Consider the following 6,542-nt stretch of genomic DNA (forward strand, 5'->3'; position numbering starts at 1 on the left):
ATACCAAAGTTAAATCAGGATCAGGTTAACGATCTAAACAGTCTCATATCCCCTAAAGAAATAAAAAACAGTCATTAATAGCTGTTGCAGCCAGCCAGCGGCTCACATGTCTGGGTTCTAGTCTGGAAAGACATCTTGGAATCTGCAAGGGGGAGGGGGGGGCTCTAGGCTGCAAATTCATCTGAAATAACAGATGATAGCAAGGGGAGGGAGGAGAGGATAGGATATTTTCAATGGGGAAACTGGGAAAGGGAATAACATTTGAAATGTAAATAAAGAAAACATTTAATAAAAGAAAAGAAAAACCAAAAGAAGAAGGAGGAGAAGGAAGAGGAGGAAGAGGAGGAAGAGGAGGAGGAGGAGGATATTGCTAACAAAATAAAGGCAAGTGCAATGGAAAATGCCAAAAATCATGGCAATCAATAAAACTAATCAAGTAAAACACTAAATTTTTTGAAAAATTAAATAAAAATTTCAAAAAGAATGAATTCACTAACATTAGGAAAGAAACATAGAATGTTTATTGATCTGCACACATGTAAAAATGTGACTGTGATATTATGCTAACTTTAATGATTTATGAAGTGGAGAAATTCTTTGAAGGATAATATTATGAAAAAAACATCAAGCTTAAGTATATACAGATGTCCACATCTCACAAAAACAAAAGCAGGAACAAAATGTCAGCCTAACTAATATTGCAAGTATAGACAGCAGTCTATACTTCTTACAGAAAGACTGTAAGGCTTCCGCCAGTATCTGGTTAACCTTGGGAATTAAATATATATATATACATATGTAAATTTTTATACAGACAAGGAATTCTCATGGGAAAAAAACAGAGGAACAATGGCACCTGAACCTCGTGTTTTACATGCTGAAACAGAAAGAGAGTTCTGGGGATAAAAATAAGATACATGGGGAAATTAGAGGCCATGATGGTTTGAATGAGATGCTTACCATAGTCTCGGGCCTTTGAACTCTTGGTCCTCGATTGATTGTACTGCTTGGGTAAGTTTAGAAGGGATGGTTGTGCTGGAGGAAGAAGGTCACTGGGATCATGTAATTTAAAGATCTGCCATTTGGAGGTGACCCTCTTGGATTCTTGCTTGTGGTTCAAGATGTGAGTTCTCAGCTTGTTCCTACAGAAACTATGCCTGCCTGCTCCACACTTCTACACTGTGGCCGTGATGAACTCTATCCCTCTGGGGCTGTAAGCTCAGATAAACCCTTCCTGGTCATGGTGCTTTATCAAGGCAGTTCAAAAGTAACTCATACAGAGAGTGTTGTTTTAATGGGCTTTGTTTTCTATCCTCAGCTCCATGTCTCTGGTAATAAAAGTATGCCCTTCCTTATGTTCAAAGCTAAACATAAGCCCTCGGTTTAAAGTAACTTTTAAAAAAAGTTGTGGAAAGAGGAATAAAGGAAAAAATTGTTTTCATTTTCTGGTGTTATGGTTATCTTTCTAGTTAATCACCAGGAATATGATTTTTGAAAACAATAAGGCAATCTAGCATTATTATAGAATGAGAGTTTAACATGCAAATGTTAACATTAAACTCTTTAAAAGCATTAAAACCTCTATCATTAGATAATAAAAAATAAAAATTTGCAAGAAAAGTGTAGATAGGAACATTTTTATACTGAAAATTACAAAACACGGAAAAGGCATCTTAAACTTGCAATGTTCACTCAAAGTATCATTTTCCCTCAATTTACCGGTAAAGAAATTTTAAGGAAAATTTTAGTAGACGGTTTTCAAAAAAGTGAGTAAGAGACTCACAAACCACCACATTTTGTGACACTTTCACATTACAGACTTATATAGTGCACTTCTCACAGCTTGTTACAAAGAGCTTCTAGCCGTTACCTGCCCATTGCTGTATAGAAACACACCAAATATTCAGTGTTTACAGAAAAGTCTGTTTTCTCTCTGTTTTAGAAGTTTCCATCTGTGATGCCTGACTATGCTTCTAGCACAAGTCATGGCTTCCCCAGTGCTTACAGAGCATGCCAGGAGAAATCTGCTCAAGAGGGAAGGTGAAGAAACACCAGGGGCCTGCAACCAAGCTAAGGACATACCTCCAATAACTGAACTTTTTCCTGTTGTCCCCATTTCTTCAAGGTTCTGTCTTTTCTCAGTGAACCGTTACTCAGGACTGCATCTTTCCCAACAGAGGCCTTGGGAGACATTTCAAATGAAACTAGAATGGGTAGGAATGGCTTAAAAAAATACAAAGGCAGCACACAGAGAAAATGCATGGTATTTTCTTTTAGTAAGATATAATGAAAGAATAAAAATATCCTTTTAGCTTATATCTTAGCTCTATTTTCTGTTGATCTGATCAAATAAACTTAAAGAAGAGTTTATTTTAGCTCAAAGTTCAACTTAAAGTCCATCATCCAGGAAGTCACGTCAACAGAAACGAAGTTGGTCATATGTATAAAGTTACCAGAGCAATGAACACATGCATGTTGTGCAGTTACCCTTCCCCACTTATTTAGTATACGATTTCAGCTAGCAGATAAACAAGATAAGCAATTAAATTAAGTTAAATTTCAAATAAAATCATGATAATCCCCCATAGGCATGGCCTGATAACCATCCCCCAGATGATTTAGGATTCTTTAAAGTTAACAATTACCACCATTACAACTCCAGCCCTTGGCATCTTGACATCCAACTAAGTCACTTTTAAACTATAACCTTGACTAACACTTGACCCTATAGACTGATGACCATGTTATAATATTAAAAAATAAAAATAACATCCTTACAACATATAATGTCAAATGTAAATTTTCTTAGCACAGAAATACATAATCACATCTAAGCAAAAGCAAAATCCATCTGGAGGAACAAAAAATTCTAGAGTGCACACTTCTACAGCACATATGCTAAAATTGAATGATACAGAGATTAGCATGGCCCCTGCACAAGGATGTCATGCAAATTCATGAAACATTCCTTATTTTCTCTGAAAGGCTTTACCCAGCAGCTGAAGGAAACAGATGCAGAGACACACAGCCAAACATTAGGCAGAGCTCTGAGAATCTTGTGGGAGATGGGTAGGAGGAATTGAAGAAGCCAGATGGATGAAGGACACCATAAGAAAACCTACAGTGTCATCTAACCTTGGCCAATAGGGGCTGACAGAGTCTGAACCAATAACCAAAGAGCATGCCCTCTATACATATGTAACAGATGTACAACTTGCTCTTCATATGTGACCCCTAACTACTGGAGCAGGAGCTGTATTGGCTGTTGCCTGCCTTAGGACTCCTTTGCCCTAACTGGGATTCCTTGTCTAGGTTCAACAGGAGATGTGCCTAGTCCTATTGTAACTTGATATGCCAAAGACAGTTGATATTCATGGGAGGCCTCTCCTCTGTGGAGAAAGGGTTAGGGAAGATGTAGGAATAAGGAGGGACTGGGAGGAGAGGAAGGATGGGAAGCTGTAATTGTGATGTAAAGTAAATAAATCAATTTTTAAAATTCTAGAGCTCCATGTACACCATCTGGTACTCATAATGTTACTAACTGGGCTCTGGATTTGTGGGTATCCATCCCATTCAACTCTGCTGCAATCAACACACACAGATAGATTCTCTCCTGGGCCAGTTCCATTTCATGTTCTCAGCTCTCTAGTTCTCTTTAAGTCCGATCCCATGGTTCTAACGTCTCCAGTTTCCTGAGATCTCTATTATAAGCTAGTCTCCACCTTCATATCCTCATATAATATCTGATTAAGTCCTCCCTTCAAGGTTTCAAATCACAATACTCATTGCTCACACTTGCCTTTTCTCTTAAACTGTGATGAAAAGCCCATGACTCCCACATCCAGTCTTTCATGCCTATAAAATCAGCATAACTTTCAGGGGTAAAAAGGGTAAAAGGAAAAGAACCCACAGAATAGCCAGCCTTCCTAGCCATTACAAGTACTTTCTTAGTATCAACCTAAATGTTCTCTCCCTTTCAAGTTTACTCTGAGAAATAAATTAGTCCATTGTTTTTAAACTCAGTTTCATTCAGGTTTACAGAACATAGGTTTACAGAACAAAGTCAGGTTCTGTCCGGAGCCACCTAGGAAAGGATAAAAGCTAGCAGGTATTCTTCCTGAGATGGTTTCACCGTGGACTGTGAACGGTGATGAATGAGCCCTTGCAGCCAAGGCCCAAAGAACAACATTTTCAGGACTTGATTCCTGCTACTCATATGCCTTTCCTGTCATTATTAAATTAATATAATAATCCCTGGGCATTCACCCACACTATTGGGCACATTTTTTTCCAGACCAGCGGAGATGTCCTGTCTTGTAGTAATGCTATACAGACAAAAAAAAAAATGATTTCTTAATTATGATTCTATAAGAATTCCTAGAATTATACTAGTAATTATTAAGTGCTTTATAAGACTGCTATTAAGTACTCTCTGATATATAAGAACTGCAATTAAAACTCTACCAATATTCAAGTGTCACAAGTTAATAGTTTCTGAGATAGATAACAAACATTTACAACTTAGGATACATTCCTTAGAGATGTAAAACAATTAGCCAAAGGTCATAAAGGGTAGCAAATGATTTATTGTAGGTGCAAGGACAGAAGATAAAATATTGACTAGTTTATCTATACAAAACTTCATTGTTAACTTAGACATGAGAATTATAGTTTTTAGCTTTCAATGAACCTGTGGAGCTAGTGACAGAAATATCTAGTTATTCAGCAAGTATTTCTTTTTTGGATTTTTTTATTTTTATTAAACTAATACAATTTATTTTAAATTATACAATTCAGTATTGACATTTTAAGTCATCAAAATAATTTATAATAGTTAATTGCCTCTTAAATATACATGATATCTTCTAAAGCTAAAAATAACATGCACTCAACCCATTTTTAAAATCTATTTGGATATTAAACATGATAGAAGTAGAAAATTTGTTCTGAAGTCCTCTGTGAAAGAAAATTGTGGCAAGTTCCTGATTAGACAGTAACCTTTCCATCTCCAAGGGAGAATACACACAGTAATTGTGGCTTTATAGAATGAATCTGGTAGTATGAAATTGTCCATTTCATACAGATTTTCCAATTTAGTTGAGTATAAAATTTTGCAGTAGGATCTGATGATTTTTTGAATTTCCATGTTTTCCACTGTTATGTCTCCCTTTTCATTTCTAATTTTGTTGATTTGGATACAGTCTCTGTACCCTCTGGTTAGTCTGGCTAAGGGTTTATCTATCTTGTTGATTTTCTCAAAGAACCAGCTCCTGGTTTTGTTGATTCTTTGTATAGCTTTTTGTTTCTACTTTATTGTTTTCAGCCCAGAATTTGATTATTTCCTGCCACCTACTCCTCTTAGTGTATTTGCTTCTTTTTGTTCTAAATCTTTCAGATGTGCTGTTAAGTTGCTAGTGCATGCTCTGACTAGGTTTTTGTTTGGTTTGATTTGGTTTGGTTTGGTTTGGTTTGGTTTGGTTTGGTTTGGTTTGGTTTGGTTTGGTTTGGTTTGGTTTTGAGGCACTCAGAGCTATGGGCTTTCCTCTTAGCACTGCTTTCATTGTGTCCCATAAGTTTGGGTATGTTGTGACTTCATTTTCATTAAGTTCTAAACAGTCTTTAATTTCTTTCTTTATTTCTTCCTTGATCAAGTTATCATTGAGTAGATCATTGTTCAGCTTCCATCTGTATGTGGGCTTTCTGTTGTTCTTTTTGTTATTGAAGATCATCCTTAGTCTATGGTGATGTGATAGGATGCATGGGATTATTTCAATCTCCTTGTATCTGTTAAGGCCTGTTTTGTGACCAATTATATGGTCAGCTTTGGAGAGGGTACCATGAGGTTCCTGAATGCACATTCTTTTGTTTTAGGATAAAATGTTCTGTATGTATTTGTTAAATCCATTTGGTTCATAACTTCTGTTAGTTTCACTGTGTCTCTGTATAGTTTCTGTTTCCATGATCTGTCCTTTGATGAGAATGGGGTGTTGAAGTCTCCCACTATTATTGTGTGAGGTGCAATGTGTGTTTTGAACTTTAGTAAAGTTTCTTTTATGAATGTGGGTGCCCTTGTATTTGAAGCATAGATGTTCAGAATTTGAGAGTTCATCTTGGTAGATTTTTCCTTTGACCAGTATGAAGTGCCCTTCCTTACCTTTTATGATAACTTTTGGTTAAAGGTTTATTTTTAGCTCATAGTTCAAGGTGTAGTATCTGTAAAATCAATGTGCATAGAATCAAAACACCTAGTGACATGATATCTGTCAACAAAAGAATTAGCTACTCATTTTCCTTAGAGTCAGGAACCTTATGTATGAATTGTCACCAACCACAGTGGGTTTATCATTCCACTTCAGCTAAACAAGTCAAAGTAATTTCCACAGGCATGTCCAGAGACAAAACTATCAGATGAGTCTAGATTTTTCCAAGTTGACAAATGGCAATAACTGTTCAAGCAAACCTCACATTTTAACTGTGATATACCTCTAAACCTAAAACCTTTCAGGACAAAAACAAGACTGTTTTATGACATCAAAATAGGA

At 36.3% G+C, this 6,542-nt stretch overlaps 1 non-coding gene across 1 annotated transcript; it reads left to right on the forward strand.

Annotated features, from left to right (window-relative positions):
* The first annotated feature begins 2,874 nt into the window (after nt 1–2,874).
* Nucleotides 2,875–2,977, forward strand: LOC115032365. Its single transcript, XR_003838045.1, has one exon. It is a non-coding gene; the product is annotated as a U6 spliceosomal RNA (small nuclear RNA).
* The last annotated feature ends 3,565 nt before the right edge of the window (nt 2,978–6,542 follow it).

This window comes from Mus caroli, chromosome 1 (assembly GCF_900094665.2).
Source record: "Mus caroli chromosome 1, CAROLI_EIJ_v1.1, whole genome shotgun sequence".
NCBI lineage: Eukaryota > Metazoa > Chordata > Mammalia > Rodentia > Muridae > Mus > Mus caroli.